This window comes from Parasteatoda tepidariorum, chromosome 8, assembly GCF_982258835.1.
Source record: "Parasteatoda tepidariorum strain Cologne lab strain chromosome 8, Ptep-v5.0, whole genome shotgun sequence".
In the NCBI taxonomy this organism is placed as follows: domain Eukaryota; kingdom Metazoa; phylum Arthropoda; class Arachnida; order Araneae; family Theridiidae; genus Parasteatoda; species Parasteatoda tepidariorum.
Genome location: NC_141762.1, coordinates 21,344,381 through 21,363,733, shown reverse-complemented (window position 1 = coordinate 21,363,733; position 19,353 = coordinate 21,344,381). Strand labels below are relative to the sequence as shown.

At 29.3% G+C, this 19,353-nt stretch overlaps 1 protein-coding gene across 1 annotated transcript in view; it reads right to left on the bottom strand.

The window, feature by feature from the left end:
• Nucleotides 1-7,897, bottom strand: part of LOC107436898 (uncharacterized) — a 58,532-nt gene extending 50,635 nt beyond the window's left edge. The window contains exon 1 of the mRNA XM_071180605.2: nt 7,623-7,897. The gene's annotated coding sequence lies outside the window, so the exon portion shown is untranslated. The remainder of the gene's footprint in view (nt 1-7,622) is intronic.
• Nucleotides 7,898-19,353: the final 11,456 nt, after the last annotated feature.

The window sequence follows — 19,353 nt, the reverse complement described above, 5'->3', positions numbered from 1 at the left end:
ACAATTTTTATTTCACTATAGAAAGAGAACTAGAGAAAATTAAATCAGAAAATTTATTAAGTTTAATGTTTAATTTACTAAATTACAATTCTTGATCTACTCTTCAGACAAAATAGTGTTTTTCTTTTTTTTTAAACTTTAAAAAAAAATAATCCCAATAATAGCTTCACAAAATGATTTCACGTGTATTAAGACTATTTAAATGCGTTAACATTTTTATTACTCTACAATTGAAGGAAAAAAATAACAGGGATTTTGCTAAATATTATAATTTTGAATGCTATTGTTCTGTAGCGTATCTACCACTACAAAATTACAATTCACTAGTATATAAGACATGTTAACTCGACTCTATGTCGGGGTACCTTTTCATAGATGACGGTTGACATGGTCTGTAACTACTCCCTCCACATTGGTGACCTTCGGACGTGATGTGAACACGCCTACCTTGGCAAAAACGCCCACTTCGATATGAGCACGCCTACCTTGGCAAAAAAACGCCTACTTTGATCTGGATACGCCTACATCGACAGTAACGCTTACTTCGATGAATGATCCACATTGAACAGTTGACTTGCTACTTGTGACTGCGACATTATCCACCTCCTCGCACTGTTGCTACTCAGTCTCGTCTCGATCACGCACAACGTCGGCTTGCATACTTGTGATTACTCGACTGCTAACGGCAACAGAGGAGCGACTACGATCGTGAAGTTAATACACCTCTCACATTCAGCACTCAAAAAATACGGTGATCTTAATACAGCTCTCCCGGCTTCTCACAAAACAGCAATGAATCAACTAGTGGTATTCGTTCATTGAATTCTATCACAGATATAATTCTAGTGGGGGAGTACTGTAGCGTATCTACCACTACAAAATTACAATTCACTAGTATATAAGACATGTTAACTCGACTCTATGTCGGGGTACCTTTTCATAGATGACGGTTGACATGGTCTAATACTCCTCTCCCCACAGTTCCCTAAGTTGAGGGAAAAAAATAACAGCCCTTTTACAAATATTACAATTTTGAATTCCATTGTTCCTTAAGTGTATTAAAGATTTGAAAACACACGTAAATTAATTTTAATATTTCTTTCACAAAACTCCAACGATGAAATTGTATCTTTACTTATTTATATTTTATATTTCCCTATTTATTATTTATCTTTCTTTATTTAAAGCAAACATTTACTTTACGCGAAAAATGATGTGAAGAGAAATAATTAGGCATTGCATTTTTATAAAAGTGCTTTTTTTGCTACTGCAAAACATAGGCAGAAAAAGGGCATTCTGCTAACTTTATGATCGGGATGCCATTGTTCATGAAATGTACGTATGGGAGTAGCTGAAAGATAAATTAAATGAGAAAATTTATTGTCATGTATATTTTTCCCAATTTAGCAACAAATTGGTATTTTTCTTAAGTCCCGCAGTGGACTGATCGTTAAGACGCGGGTCCCAGCAGATTACCGAAGTCAAGCGTCACTGGCTGCGGTCAGTGGTGACCACTTGGATCAGCCTGCGTAGGAACCGAGGGTGTGCGGTATTAGTCCTCGCTAAACTGTTCTACAGTGAAGTGCTCGACTTCGCGTGCAGGTCGTCGGGCTACCGAAACGGGGGTGCCATCCCCTCTGCAGAGGATCAAAATTGTGATGGCATGTTTTCGGATCATCCTCAGGGATGCTTCCCAGACCGTCGCCAATAGCCCATTGTGCAGCTCTAGTGCGACGTAAATGAACTAAAACTACAACTATTTTCTTAAATTTAAAATAGCTTAAGACATATCACAAAAGTTACCATTATTTAAAACAAAATGGAGCAAACTAAGGTATTGAGCTTTTTTAAAAATGTTTATTCTATAACGGTATAGCAAATGCAGAAAAGAAAACATAAAAATGGCAATTTGCTAATTTTATAATCCAGATGCTATTGCTCAAAATCCTAACGAGAGAAAAGTAAATCAGAAATTTTTATAAATTCATTTCATTATTTACTTCTCTAATTTAGCAAAAAAATTGTATTTTTCCTGATTTAAAACATATTACTTGTGTTAAATAAAGAATTAAGTGCTTCATAGAATGATTTGAAGTGATTAAATGATTGCGGTTCTTTAAAAGAGTGAACATTGCTGTGACACTACACCTTAAAGAAAATCATATAGCGAATATTCTGTTAATTTTATAATCCAATTGTTATTGTTCACTAAGTGTATTACAGGTTGAAGTAAATTTTTATTAATTAATTTTAATATTCATCTCCCTAAATATTCGTCAATTGAATGGCAGCTTTCCTTATTTAAAACAAATCGTCGGAAGGTTATCGATATTTGGGCTCAGATCGAAATGTGTGTTTACGAAAATAAACATAGATCAAAATTCCAGTTTCAGAAAATAGACACAGCTTGATAATATGTTTAATAAAATGAAGGAAAGCTATTTAAGAAAATTGATATTTGATTCCGTTTTTCAAAACTTCATCTATGAGTATTGTTATTTTTTTTAAATAATAAACTAATGAAATTAAATAAATTCGTAATGTGATATTGTCCATTTTCATAAAAACTTAATATATTTAATTAAATATGACTTTTTCTGAAAAAACGTTAAAAGTCAACAGAAGTTTTTCAAATTTGCCCTGGATGCTACAAACATATAATACTAGTAAAAGATATGCGTTGTAGGAATTTAGAGTTTTAAAGCTCATCGCTTACAGTTCTGAATACAAAGACATCGGCTTGAAGCTCAGGACTTTGCTCTGCAAATGATTATGCTTAAATAATTTAATAAGTAAGGAAAAGTAAGCACGCAATTCCTCGTTAAGCACGATTCGAACTGTGTCTATTTTCTTAAACACGTATTAAGGAGATTGGTAGGAGCTGTATCCATTTCCTTTAACACGCATTTTCAGCTGTGGCCATCTTCTTAAACAAGGATTTTGAGCTGCGTCAATCTTCTTAAACACACATTTTAAGTTACGTCCCGCCTCTTAAACACGAATTTTGAGCTGTGTCTATCTTCTTAAAATCGCATTTTGAGCTGCATCAATCTTCTTAAAAACGCATTTTGTGCTGTGTCTATTTTCTGAAACAAGGATTTTGACCTGTGTCAATCTTCTTAAACACGCATTTTAAGCTTATTAAATACGCATTGTGAGCTGTGTCTATCTACATATTAACGCATTTTGAGCTGTGTCTATCTTCCTAAACAACGATTTTGACCTGTGTCTATCTTCTTAAACAAGGATTTTGAGCTGTGTCAATATTCTTAAACAAGGATTTTGACCTGTGTCAATCTTCTTAAACAAGGATTTTGAGCTGTGTCTATCTTCTTAAACAAGGATTTTGAGCTGTGTCTATCTTCTTAAACAAGGATTTTGAGCTGTGTCTATCTTCTTAAACAAGGATTTTGAGCTGTGTCAATATTCTTAAACAAGGATTTTGACCTGTGTCAATCTTCTTAAATACGCATTTTGAGCTGTGCCTATCTTCTTAAACAAGTATTTTACAATATTAATTAATAGATTTTATTCAATAGTTATATTTAAAATCAGTTTACTTTCTAAAAGTACTCTTATTTAACGACTCGCATTAAAAGTTTAATGTCACTAACAATATCAATTCTAAAGCTATAGCCAGAAAAAAATACCCAGTTGCAGCATTGGATTTATTTTGGTGTCAAAATTTGGAGGGACTGTATTGTTTAGCATTGAAGAGTCGCATTTTGAGCAATGATCATTTTTATAAACACGCATTTCAAGTTGTGACCATCTTCGTAAACTCGCATTTCTAAGTTCATTTTCGTAAACACGCATTTTGAGCTTTGTCCATTTCCGTAAACACGCATTTCTAACTGTGTCCGTTTCCGTGACCAAGCATTTTGAATATTGTCCATTTCCGTAAATACGCATTTTGAGCAGTGACCATTTCCTTAAAAATCATTTTGAGCTGTTATTATTTCCGTAAACACATATTTCGAGCCACATCGAATTTCGTAAACAAACATTTCGAGCTATGTCTAGATTTAAAAACTGATAGACGAAATGAACTCCACATAAAAAGATGTGGAGCGAAGACGTAGAGGTTCTGTAAAAGTGTTTTTTCAACTACAACACTACATCCGCAGAAAACATTCATAGCAGGGGTATTCTGGCAATTTTTATGATTGTTCATAAAATGTATTGCAGAATTGGAAGAAAATTAAAGCTGAAAATTCTTTATCATATACATTTTCAGTAAATTCAAAAACAGAGTGGCAAATGGCAATATTTTTACTTATTTAAAAAAATATCTTAAATATATCACTAATGTAAACATTATACAAAATGAAGTGCAACAAACCAAAGTATTTAGTTTCTGTAAAAGTGTTTACTTTACAGCGATATAACACGTAAAAAAAAAAAAAATTATAAATGGTGTATTTTGCAGACGGAATAACTGAAGACATAATGAAACTGATTTTATAAAAACTATTAATTACATAATTTTATTATTTTTTTTTTAATTTTGTTTATCGCATTTGAGAAAATTTTTTAAATGCCGTACATATTATTTTTACATTCTGTCACAACAAGGACTTAATTTTGAAAAAAATCCTAATATTTAAATCGATTCTGTAAATAAATTATATTCTATTATTGTAACTTTGCTAAAAAATTAATCATAAATATAAAAATGAATCTACGACGACCAAATAAAAATTAAGAACTTAGCATGAAATCGGAAATGACTTGGACAGAGAAATATATTAACTATCTGAACTACAATTTCATTCGCTCTGCTTTGCAACATAAAAAATTTTTGAATTAAAACAGTTATGCAATCTGAAATGATGAACATTAATTATTTCCTACGCCAATAAATATTATTTAAAAGAAAATTATTTTTTTGAAATTCCATTAAAAAAATTTATGTTCCACAATTTTTTTTCTCTATAATCGGTTTCTATTTTTCATTTCATAACTCTTGTTTTTGAATTAAATTTGATGCACCAATATGTTTTTAGGTTACAAATCGTTGCATATTAATAGTTTATGACTGTGCAAAGTTCGAAAGATGGTTTTACAATTTTTTTTCCAAAGTAGAATGAAAGATAATTTAACATATTTATAAGTTATGTTTATAAGGCAAAAAAAATAGCTTTTGTGTACATCATCATTGGCAAACAACTCTTTCTATTTAAATTGATTAGACTTGATAGAGCAAATTTTGCTGCAATAAGGCTGTTAGAAAAATTTATGCAGTAAATCAGCAGCACTATCTTCCTAAATCCAAGTTTGTTAGTGACCCAATGCAGTCAGATAGAGATAATCATTGTAAAATTCAGCTTAATCTAAAATTTATGTAGCAAAGTTTTCAATTGAAAAGCATTTAAAATATTAAAGTGTTAAAAATATAAGTTTTTTTATATACAATGATGCTTAATTAAAGACCAAATTCCTTACAGTAAAGCATTGTGATTAAATAACATAAAAACTACTTTTTCTTTATGGAATTTAAAACTCTGCTTAATAATTTTACTTAGAAACAAGTTTAGAATGCTTTAAATTGGAGCTTCAAAAAAAAAAATCTTCTCTTAAAAAAAAAAAAAAAAAAAAAAAAAAAAAAAAAAAAAAAAAAACAGAAATGAAAACTAATCTGTAGATGCTGTGAAAATTTGCAGAGTTTGCTACCTTGCGGGAGTATTTACAAATATTATCGATCTTAAATAAGTATTTTTAACCATGAATGAAAGGCAGCTGGATAAATACTATGGATGTATTTCTATAATAATCAATTAAGGACTCTCTGATGTCGTGTTCTGATAATTAGTACTTTTTATGAATGCGAATTCGACTGCATTGGGTCAGCGATGAATTATGAAAACTCTGATTATATTTAAATCTAGCCTATAATTCATAATTTATTTAATTTTTTGGTTGTTTTTATGAAATTATTTCAAGTGAAATGCCTATGAAACAAAAATTGCATTTTTAAAAATAAAATATAATATTTCTACTATAAATATGTTGTACAAATTATGAAAGGAACAAGCATTTATAAATCATTGCATTAGTATTTCCTATCACACATTTCAATCAAAATGAAATAACGAAATTCTTTAATAAAGAATTATATTTTCCTGATAACCATTTTCAACGTTTATAGAAGTTCTTTTAAGTTTTCACTTCGAAGTAAACCATAATTCAGCTTATTTTATACATTTTCAGCTTATGTACATAAACCAAAAACAAACTAGACTAGACATAGCGCAAGGACTGCTTATTTAACTGTAGGACATAAAACCTTAAAGATTAATGTTAAAACAATGAAAAATCTTTATTCCAATTAAATATTGTAAAAATAGTCTTTTATTGGTTATAACGTTCACAATAACGTTAATAGACTTTATTTATAAAGTTGAAGATCCGCCGAAAGACGGTTGATAACTTGGGTTCCATAGTCGAAAAAAATTGGGAGCCCTTGCTCTCGTCCATTCAACATTTAAGAGTGTTCTATTCGGGTTAATTGCCGAGATTTATGTATGTACAACAGGCGTGTGGTTTCCAACCAATCTATTTTACAAAGATGATGAACATATACCATTATTGCATTCGTAAGAATTTTTAGGAATATGAGTAATTTAATATTTTATAACTAGCACGTGCCAAGTTAAAACATATTGACATATATAAATGAAAAAGAAAACTATTTCTTTTTTCAATTCAAAATGAAGACTCAAAAATTTTATCAAACTAGCGAGGAGATATGAAATGCTTAAATAATAAGGTTTCTTTAAAAAAAAAACTACTCTGCTGTATAAATAAACTTGAAGAGATTTGGGAAAATACAAATTAAGATACATTTTTGCGATGTGATTTTGATTAAATGCAGCTTCATAATGTGAGAAAAAAAATTTAGAAAATTTAGTAAAAGTTTCTTTTTTTTTTTTTAAATTTAGATATAAAATAGCATGTGGTAAATATATTTCCAAAAATAAAAGTCATAAATATTTTGTTAAACCCAAACGCACAAGCATTTGTGAATATCATAAGGATCTTTTTAACATATGTATTATTTAATCCTTTTATTAATTTTAATGCATTATCATAAATGCTTACTCAATTTTTTCGCTCAAACTTTCCCCTTGTATCTAGATCACATGACTACATTCGTTCTTACTGTACCACTAATTAAATAAAATAATTTCCACAATAACTAATATTTTTTTTTATTTCCATGTATGTATAAAAAATAAAATTATATTTTTTATTCATGATCCATTTCATTCGGTGCTTCGTAAAACATTTCGTTTGCCAAAATATTTTTTTTCATTCGTCACTTTCAGTGAATAAACTAATAAAGATGTAAAGAAAACTCGCTTATGCTTAAGAAATGAACTTACTTAAACATTTATTTTCGTACATATTTTTCACAATTTATTTAATAAGTCATACTAAGCGAGCGTTTTGTGATTTAAACTCTTGCAATTCATTTTCATATAAAGCTACATGATCAATACAAATTTACTACTCAACATTGCTTTCTTATCTGCGTAAAATGTATTTTCAATACAGAACAGTTTCAAAAATGTTCCCGTACCTTATAAACGCAACAAAATGTAATGAAAAGAGAAACTTACAGTGTGAATGCTTCTCGAATATCACTCCATATATCAAGAGAACACCTAGTAATGCTATTCGCTATGATCGATTCACAATGATCAATATTTCATTTGTTAATGACATTCCCATAATCATTTGAATTAGAAATCAATAAACTATTTTTAACAGTTGTTGAATGTATATTACTATACTGAATAAAAGATGCGGGATGATTTCTCTTATTAGCGTAAAGTTGGTTTCCCTGCGACGCTTGGCATTTGAGATATAGTAGCGGAAACACAAGCAGAGTAACAGGGTTGCTTCTTTTTATACACTACGCCTGTATCGCCAAATAACTAGCCAAAGAAACAAATTCTAATCAAAATAGGATTTCAGGCCAATGTCTTTTACGTTAAAATGTAAAGCAAATCTGACATATACTTTTTCAACAAAAAAAAGGCTTAAAGTACAACTTAGAAGTTATTGCGATAAAATTGTTTCCCATAAAGAATTTTATTGTAAACTAATATTTCGAAGCACATTTTTTGTTCGTTAAGATGGCATGGATTAAGAGAAAACGATTTCGGATTGTAAAGTTTCCAAAATCGTCTGTTCAAAAATAATTCCACAGCAATTGTAAAATGTAAGCAAATCTGACAAATACATTTTTCACAAAAAAAAAGGCTTAAAATTTAACACACAACTTATAAATTATTGCAATAAAATTGTTTCATATAAAGAATTATATTATAAACTAATACTTTGATTCTCATGTTTTGCTCCTTAAGATTAGAGTTGGTATGGATTAAGTGAAAACGATTTCGGATAGTACAGTATCTAAAATCGTTTTCTCAAAAGTAAATAAAAATTTAAAAGTTTATTGTAGCATACTTCTTAATGAGAATGTAAGTTTTCACTTAACATTCCTCTTATATACTTCGGCTTAGAGTATTTGTAGACAAACATTTAATTTAAGAAATCAACAAAATTATCATTTAGCGATATATATCGTAAAATAATTGTTAATCAGATGGTTTAAAACTTTGATTAAAAGAACTAGATAAAATGCGACTCAATTTATTGAAAGAGTTTGAAAGAAGAAATGATTTGTGTTCTTTTAAATTCCTTGATAATAATATCATCTGTGTAATTTTATGCTATATTTATAATGTTTGCTATTAAGTGTTAAAAACTGTAATTTAAGGTTGTCAAACATAAGCACATTACCTTTTATTGTAAATATTTTTATAATTGTTTCAAATATTATTAGAATTATAAATTTTACATTATTATATATAAATATAATTGAAATATTAATAAATATTATTAAAATATTAATAAATATTGTAACAACATTTTAAATAAATGATGTTTAAAAGGCAAGCATTTTAGAAAAAGCATACTTAAAAAATAATATATTTGAGAGAAAATGTAAATGTGAGTTATATAATAAATAAATGTGAATTATGTAGATTTTGGCCATTCAGCCATTACTTGAACGAATTTATATTTTAATTATTGAATTCTTCCTCCATTTGAGAGTCAGATTTATTTTCGACTCTACTTTGTCTAAATTCCCTTCCAAAGCAGTTTTTTTTTAATCACACATTTCAAAAATAATGATAATTTTATAGAATCAATGGTGATTCTAAAATATTGATCAATATTAAACCAGAATAATGAAAATGTAACAAAATAAGCGATCCTATTTCAATTGTTTGTTATTTATTGTGATTCTAAGCTATTCATTGATACTTAAACCCTCTTTGTGTCTTTATCAATTACAAAAATTGTTAATTTATATATGTTACAAATTAATATATGCTACAATTACAAAAGGTGATAATTCATATACTATATCAACTTCTCTTCTGATAAATAAGGTAATTGCAAGTTTTGAATTTGTTTAAACAATTTATTTTTTGATATATGCAAGTTGAATTTAAAAATTTAATTTTTTATTCGCATGATATCAATTTAAATTTTCAAACTCACATAAAAAATATTTTTTAATTTAAAAAGTGCTCTTAAAACTTAGAATGATAGGTGTTTATAAAACAACTGGTGAATATAATTTGATCAAAGAGTTTCAAAAAAGGCTGCTTGGATGTTTATTAAATTACAATAATAATTGCAAAATAATACTTTTAATATAGATTTTTATTTCGATCGATAATAATAAGAAAATAAAATTATTTGGTGACAAAATCTAACCCTTTTACATCATAAACTAAATTAATCAAATTTTCCTAAATATAAAAAAAATAATGATGAATGCAGCATGAGCAGCCTTAAAAATATATCCCCTTAACATTTAATGCTAAGACTTACATTAATAAAAAAAATTTGGAGGTGGGGGGGATAACCTGGTTGGTAAGGCATTGGGCCCATGTTCATAAGGTCACGAGTTCGATTCCAGCCGGCCGAATACACAAAATCCTCTATGTTCCCATAACAAATCATACCTCTGGGGGTACTGAATTGGAGATTGATTGTTCACTGGTTCAATTCAAAATTGCGATCTGTGGATGGATGGATGGATTCGTTCTATAAACGGGCTGTGACGTGTGTGTGACGGAAGACGTATTCTTGACCATAGATGGTATCACTGAAAAACAAGAAACGCACCCTCTGTCTTAAATTCGCTTGGTTTCACCAAGCAGGCTTGCTAGCATTGGCAAGTAGCATTAGGAACAACAACAAAATTTTTCTAAGGAAAGGTATTTATTAAGAACGGTTTTTATTAAATAAGAAAAAATGCACAGAAGGAGGAAAAATAATTTCATTGGAAAGTATAAAATATTGGCACAACCTCTTCGATTCTAAACATTTATTCATAGCACATCTAAGCGTTTTTTTTTTATTTATCCCTTTGTGCATTGCACTTTAAACATTTTCTACATCATTTATTTGCGAGATGTGTCGCCAAATGTAAACGATTTTGAAATAGGTACGGATTTGTGAAGCAGATTGTAGGAAGAGCACGTGATCTGGGAAAACCCTCCGACGTCACGTGACGTCGAACAATCGATGGGGCTCCCTCTCCTCAATATCCAAAATATCAACAATTCATTCGGCAATTCCACCCCCCCCCCTTACATTCCCATAACGTTCCAAAGCAATTTGAAGGGAATAAAAATGAGGAAACTCTCCTCCTAGTTTTGTCACCTTTTCCTCCCCGCAAATACGGAATCAATTTAGAGAATAATTGCAACAAAGCTAACATCTGCCATTCACTTCAGAATTTTTATGAAAATATAACAGACGAAATTCAAAGAATGTAATATTTTAATAAAACACGTTGCTAATTAATGAATGAAAACTTAAGGTGAGATTTAAGAGACTACACTCTGATATCTTTTCCCGCATTCGAATAAAACTCATAGAAGGGGAGATACGAATTCTCATAATTTAATACAACACATTATTAACTAATTAATTTTTAAAAAAATTTGCTTGGAAGATATTCTCAACACACAACTGTTAGTATCCAAAGAATGCAAATTAACTCATAGTACCGAATTCACAACACACAACTGTTAGTATCCAAAGAATGCACAGTTTAACTCATAGTACCGAATTCACAACTGTTAGTATCCAAAGAATGCACAGATTAACTCATAGTACCGAATTCACAACTGTTAGTATCCAAAGAATGCAGATTAACTCATAGTACCGAATTCACAACTGTTAATATCCAAAGAATGCAGATTAACTCATAGTACCGAAATGAATGCTTATCTTTGCTGATTAAATTTATTTTGCTAGTATGAGCTGAGTTCCGCGGTTTATAAATGTCAATGTCCAGAATCGCCAAGCATAAGCATTTATTCAATATTTTCACACAGCGAAACTAAATTAGTTACTTTTCTGTAAACTAACATTAAACCTTTTATTAGGAATGATGATTCAAAAAACAATTTAAAAAAAAACCTAATTTATATGAAAACTGGATTTTAGTCTAGAGCAGTGGTTCTCAATTTTTTCCGGCTACAGAACCCTGAATGATCGAGTCTCTCAATCTAGAAATAAACCCGAACTTGCCTTTCTTTAAAATCGAATTTAAAGATTTTTGTAATAGTTTTCTTGTTGCGAGAAAACAATAGAAAATTCTAGATTTCAGATTTTTACATTATTTTTTAATTACAATATTATGAAAAAAAATCAACATATATTTTAAGTTTCAAACTTTATAAAACAATGCAAAATTTGTTTTTTACTTAATTTGTAGTCATAAACCACTATTAATTTAATTGCAGTATGTATTATCATATAGGATTTTGACGAATTCGTGAAAGATTTTCAATTATTGATTTAAAGTATGTAAAAAAAATTATTAAATTTTGATGCTAAATCTGAAATTTATTTAAAACACATTTTTCTTTTTTTAAATTTTATCACTTAAAATGGTTTAAAAGCAGTGAAGTCTTACATTAGATTTGAAACATAGCAATTTCTAAAATTTATTATTCAACCAATTTTCTAGAGAGTGAAAATCTAGAGACTTTAAGCAAAGTAGTTTAAATTTTTTTTGCAGCCAATCTATATATTTAATAATGTATTATAGTATTATATACGATATCACTAAATATTTTTTTAAAAAATGATGAACTAAAATGTGGCTATGGCAACTGCTTCTATGAATGTATTCTTGATGTTGAGAGTACTAATAAGCGATATTGAAATTTTAAAATCGATTACATAAAATTGGTTAGTGGTTAATTTCAATATATATATATATATATATATATCGATTTTTTGTAATTTAACTAACTTACATTGACCAATATTTTCATTGCCTAAATGAAGTTTTTTGGCATTCACTATAATATCACAAACATGAAATATCGTTTACGATAACTATCTTAACATTATCTGTGTTAGTAATTATCGTATAAACGACATTTATTGTTAAGATATGGAATATATCGCGAGAAAAGTTTTCATTTTATTTTACAACCGTCGTTGAACAGCTGATCCAATTTTTTGGGTTTACGACTACTAATGTTCAACTCCGTAGCCTTGTAATTTTGAGCCCAATACAGAAGAAAAGAGAACTCCTGGATCAAGTATTGAGAGAAATTTGTCTTCGTGGAGGACTTTTTGATGGAACTAACCCGCATTTGCGTTACATAAAGGGGAAAGCCACGAAAACCTCCTACGGTTAGCCTGACGGCAAGGGGACTCTAACCCATGATACGTCTGTCCCTGAGAATATTTTTTGCCTCAGCACTGTGATCGGTGCAAACCGGAGGCGGAATTCGTATCGACCAATCGTTGCTAAGATTCGAACCCGGTTCACCTCAATGGAAGGCGAACGCTCTATCCCCTGAGCCCTCACGGCTCCGTGAGAAAAGTTGTACATATCGTGGAATGCTTTTTAAAATACATATAGGGAAAATGTTTTTTAAAATATTAAGATTTTCCGACAGATCGCTCAGCTTTTGTAGCAAGTAAATAAAATAAAGAAAGCTAATAGGAGATCTAGCATATAATTGAATGGACGAACCAGTTAAAATAAATTAACAGTTTAAACAAAAGTCGATGGCCATAATTATTATTTTATTTGCTATCTTTTTTGCCTGTACAACTTGCATCAATTTCAAAGATATTATTACTCAGAAATTGAAGAATAATTTCGTTTATTTTGTGAAGTAATTTTCTTGACAAATCAAATAAATATACTTAAAACATATTGTAAATCCAATTAATCATACCCCCACCCCCACCCCCTCCCTACCTACAGCAGCTAGTTTCGTTGTGAAACCTTACACATGCTCTTTGATTAAACAATATATAAGTTTCTAACTTAAACAAATGGGGGGGGGGGATACGAAAGGGTCGCGAAGATGGCTCCACAGGGTCTCGGCAGGTAAGGCGAAACAACCAGGTAGAACCGAAGGTGCCCGACTGTCCGCCGCCTCAGTGGGCTACTTTCTCCTTGTTTTAGTAGCCTTATCTCCTTCAAAATACAATCCTGTGCCTCCCCCTAAATTTCCCTGATTGAGGACAGAACGTTACATTGCGTGTTTAACATCATTACTATGATATTTGAAATATTCGAAATTTTCAGGGAATTTGAGATATGTTTATTTGTATAAATTTGAAAGAAAATAAAGTTTTGGTTTAAAATGTTTTCTAGTTCCTGTTTAGCATAATAAGTGATGATTGTAGGGGGAAAAGTTCTTAATGTTCAAGTCCGTAATGTTGCTTAGAGTTTAATTCTGATTCAACCCATTGTTGCCTTCCTTTAGAAGTTTTTTTTGCAAAACTTTTATTTATCTTTCAAAACGGAAATAACCTCTCGGTAGCAATTTTTAATTAATTTTATTGGTGCTTATTTTTCCTTAAACAAAGGATTATTTTCATTAATCAACAATAATTGTACCCAAATAAAATATTAAACAGGCCACATCTTTGAAAACATATAAAAACTGTCTCATATTATAAATGTAAGAAATTGCTTGCAGTATTTTGGGATTTCATTAAGTTCACAAGCGAACAATTTTAACTAGCGAAGGTATGTGATTTCTCAATAACTTTAAGACGATTCGAAACATTTTCACACTTAAAAGAATTTAAAAAATGATTTTATGGATTAACGATTCAAGTAAAGTCCATTCAAAAATTTACTAAGGTTGTAAGAGCTAACATTAAGTTGTTTAAAAATTAATTCATCGATAATTCTAATAATTACGTATCATTAAAGACGTTTCAAAACGTTTTCACTTTCAAAATAATTTTATGGATTAACGATTCAAATACAATAAAAAGTATTCTATATGTCTATTTAAATAGCTATTAATGTCGTAAGAGTCATTAACATGAAGTTTTTTAAAAATAGAATGCGTTTTCACAACGAGCGACCCAAGCCGTAACACTTAGACGCAATTTGATTACTAATAGGGCGATGACAACTCTTTTGCGTTTGAAACAAGTTGTCCTTTTCGCTTCATTTAGTGCATACTTACATTTTTTGATACTATTAAAATATATAGATGTCAAAACCAGGGACTAATATATCTATGGACAAAACTATGACAATCGGTACTGATTTCAGCAATAATTAAAGAAGAAAAAGTTAGAAAGTTGATAATAAATTCACTGAACAGTGAGCAAAATATAAACGGACCATTCTGAATAACTTTTGATTTAATAATTGGATCCTCACGTTCTGGGACTCAATCTTAATGGTTCAAGCGGGTGACCGCAAATATGCTAATTAATTGGTGCGACCCATATTTTATGTTACGAAAGCAGACATAAAGAGGTACTCTGACATCAACAATATGGGGCTAGTCGGAATTTGGGAAGTGTGGTTCCAATAGTTTGGTCAAGAGAGGTCCAAAGTTGAATGTAATGTAAGACCCCTTAATTAATTTTATTTTTTTTGCATTTTACCAATCTCAAGATTTTTAAGCGAATTAAAAAAATTTGCATCCAATTATAAAATTCGTTTAGCCAAAGATAATTCCATGCAAAACATAACTTTTAGTGAGTATTTACTTTTTTTTTTTAATTAATAGTCGAAAAAATAGTCGGTGATTGCGAGCCCAATTAAAAAAACCCGAAAATTTCCTGAGTAAAATCCTTAATGACGCATTTCAAAAAATTAATGTCTTTATAAATTTAAATCATTGATATCTTCACAACGTGAAATTCTATATAAATTATATGCAGCATAATTTAAATTAATACTTATGTATTTAGTTTACTTTTATCTCTAATCACATTTATTATTCTACCGGAAAAAATATTTACAAATGAAAGAGATGCCAAGCATAAATTCCGGTTCTAATATTTTTAAATAAAATATACAAGAATTTTTATACATAAATGTGATCGATGACTTCTGTAAACTTTTGTGGACTGTGGATTTCCGGATCGCAGTTAGCGAAAAATCTGGCAATCTGGATTTCTTCCAGAGCACAATAATCTCTGATCTTATTTTTCCATTTTTTTACGCCACATCTCTAGAGCTAAGGTTAAACCTTAGTCCGAAACAGGGTAGATAAAATTCTTTAAATAAAAATAAATTTAAAAAAATCAGATTTGCAGGGATGAAAGTACCAGATAGCAAAAAAAGCTGAATTCTACACAAACGCAATCAAACATTATGAAATTAATAAATGTATGGAGCTTAAAAAGCTGAATTCAGAGTAAAAGCTGAAAACGTTCATGCCTGGATTTGATTTAAATTGGATTATTTTATTTATTGTATATGTATTTTGAGTGCTGGGCAATGAAGAGATAAGAAGAAAATAGATTACTTATATTTGAATGAAATATCTCGAGAATATTTGGTGCAGCAAAGGAGAATAAGATAAGACTTTGAATTATACAACAAATTCAGAGAACCAAAATAGTGAAGTTTATTAAAATTCGACAGATGAGATGGCTTGCTCATATCTATAGATATGACAACCGACCCCGGTAAAAAAAAAACTTTTAACAAACAAGGAAAGAGAGTTAGACCACGTCAGATAATGTAGAAAAGTGTCTAAGCCGTGTGGGAGTCAATAGATAGAGAATAGTGACGCTCTCCGATATATCAAGATGGATAAAGCTGCTTGAGACAGCCATGGCTGAAAATCGACTATTGTGCCGGTTGAAGAATAAATTTTATTAATTCTATTTTATTTAATAACACTAGAACTTAAATAATTATTATTTACAATTAAAATGGTTAATCTTATTACAAACAAATCACTGCATGAAATTTATTCAAGTTTAACTTCCTCAAGAATTATAAAAAGTCAGAGATGCTATAAGTAAGTGAGTTAGATATATAATGAAGAGATCAATTAATGTAGATTAAACACACTTGTATTTAAATAAATAACTAATTATAGTTGGAAAGTTACAATAAATTTCAATCAAACCTGTGATTTTGATTAAAAGCTTCCATGATTTAAATCAGGAGGACTTTGGCAAGAGATTCTAGTATCAAGAGGTTCAAATAATTTCAATCCAGCTCTGCAACTAATAGCTTGAACTGAAACTTTATCACCATTCTAAAAATCTGTTGTCCATTCTAATATAAAAAGCTTACCACCACAGTGCTATTTTATCTATCTATCTATATATATATATATAATAAGTAATCAGACAGACATTTCGTCCTTCAATTAATTTAGGATTGCATGACATGGAGCCACACGAAGTCCAAATTTTGAAAGTGGGACATCCCCATACACTTAAAAAAATTATAAAAACATTTTCACAAATCAAAAAAATCATTATAAAGCTAGAAAGATGCCACAAAAAATATAAACTTGTTTATATCCTGAAGAAGAAAAAAAATTAGAATAAATGCTTTGTGTTGGTGCAATATTTCAGGAACATTGCAAGACCAGCAATTTTAAGTTAGCAACCTAGACAGCTGTAGTGTTTGCTTTCATAAATTCATAGCTAGGTAGTAATTTCTTTTCTTCATACATATTTGCCTTGTTGAAATATAAACAATACATAAGCCCATTATATAAAAAGTTTACAGCAATCAATCTTGAATTATATCATTATTATGTACCACACATTATCATGCAAATTTGCTACAATTTAAATTCGATGTTAAACTTTTGGATTCAAATTGAATCATAGTTTTGTATAATAAAGTTCTAGAAAAATTAGTACAGTTACTCATATTATTGAACATGCACAATATTACATACCTGCCAACCCATATTTCTTTTAAATGCAGAAGATTCATTATAAGAAAGCAGAAGAAACTACTTAAAATACAGAAGATTCAAACGGCTTTAAATTTTTATTCCATATTCAAAGAATCAAATGTACATTTATAGGAATGTAGAGCCTTAAGACAACTCAAATAAATCCCAAATATAAGAAAAGTATCCCTTTTATGTACAATCAGATGTTTAACATCTTATATTTTGCATTGAATAATGACCTACAACATTGATCAGGCTGAAGGACAGCAAAGACTCAAGGTGTCATTGCCTGAGCAAGGCACGAGAACCCATCCTATCAAATGTAAATATTCTAATTGCGTAATTAAGTATTCTCTGCAAAATTTTAATGCATATTATCAAAATGTAGAACTCAATGATGAAGTAATTCGAAATTATCAAAAAGTAATACTGAAGTGACAGTACAAGAAATCATCCAGGAAGAGTTCAAGAACAAATTTTCTCATATTGATGAAATAGTTGATTTTTTTCACGCACTTCATTCAGCATTGTTCTGAGGTAATACTCCAAATCTATAAATATATATTGATTGAAAATAGCTTTTTAAGTTAAGAACCAAGCAAAAAGTATAGAATATGTTTAATAAAAAAAGTTATAGAATAGGTTAATTACGTCCAAATGAATAAAAAGAATGATGTTTGAAAAATCCAGTGCTCTACATTTTAAAATAATTGAACATAAATTTAATACTATTATTGCTAATTTTATATGCATACTAATTAATACCAAAAATTTAATTGTGACTTTAACAGGGGTGATTGTGAGCCCAAGTCAAATTTCCGGAAAATTGAGTTAAAAAAATATAGAAAAGAAAGACATTTTAAATTGAAAAATTAGAAAAAAATTTAAACAAGGTTTTTTTCTTCCTTTTTCTCAATATTTCTTAGTTTACTTAAAATATATTTAAAATTTTACACATACCTATACCATTTACACAAATCTATGATGACCTGGAGAAGTAATTAAAATTTACAAATATGTCTTTCTTTCTTGAGTTCATGATTATAACAACAGTTTACTGATAAAAAATGAATATTAATCATAATATAAGCTTATAAAGTATCTCTCTGGCTCTCCCTTACAAACAAATAAAATAAACTGTGTTTTTAAGTTCCACCTTTGAAAATTTGATTTCCGGAAACTTCTGTGACCCATGATTTTTTGAAACATCTGGACCTTCGATCTCCGGAAACTTCCGGATCACTGTTAGCGAAAATTCCAGAAATCCGGATTTTCTCCGGAGCACAATCAGCCCTGCTTTAAAAAGGAAAAATATTCTTTTAATAGTAAAATTTTTCTGAAATAGAAGATGAATCCCGTGATAAGTTCTGATCTTAAAGGATAATGTAACAAGTACAATTCGGGGGAAGAAACAATAAAAATCCTTGTATATTCTGAAAACTTTTAATATGAAAAACGCACTAAAAGGGATTTTTGAAATTTGAACCAACACCTACAGTGACCAAAGCAGAGTTATATAAATCTGCAGCACATATTAATCTAATTTTAATTTTCCATAAAATCATAAGTTTCCAGTCAAGTTCAATACCTTAGAAATAAGAAAAACAATTTTAATTTAGTTTCTATGAAACCATTATTGAATTCTTTATGGATAGGATCTTTTTTTTTATACTCTTACTTTATGCATTTTTAAATCTTTTACAATATTCAAAAAAAAAATCTTTACTCCCCTTAAAAAAAATTACTTATAGACCTTTTTATTGAAACATTTTTTTAACTTATAATTTTGATTAAACTGCATGCAATTGGTTGTAATAATTTTTTCTCTCTCCAAGTTTTCATCAAAACATTTATTGGTAATCAATCTACTTACTGCAACATCTCATAATTGAAAAGTTTACTTTTTACCATAACTCATTGCAGAAAACAAGTTAAAGAACAAAACTTCCATTATGACAAACCATATTTGAATAAGTTTTAGAATTAATAAGTCAAGAACTGATTTGAATAAATTTTAAGCAAACTTTTGGCAAGCACTTTTATAACTAAATAATTTAAGACTAGGTTTATTACTTTCAGAAATTTACACAAAAAATAA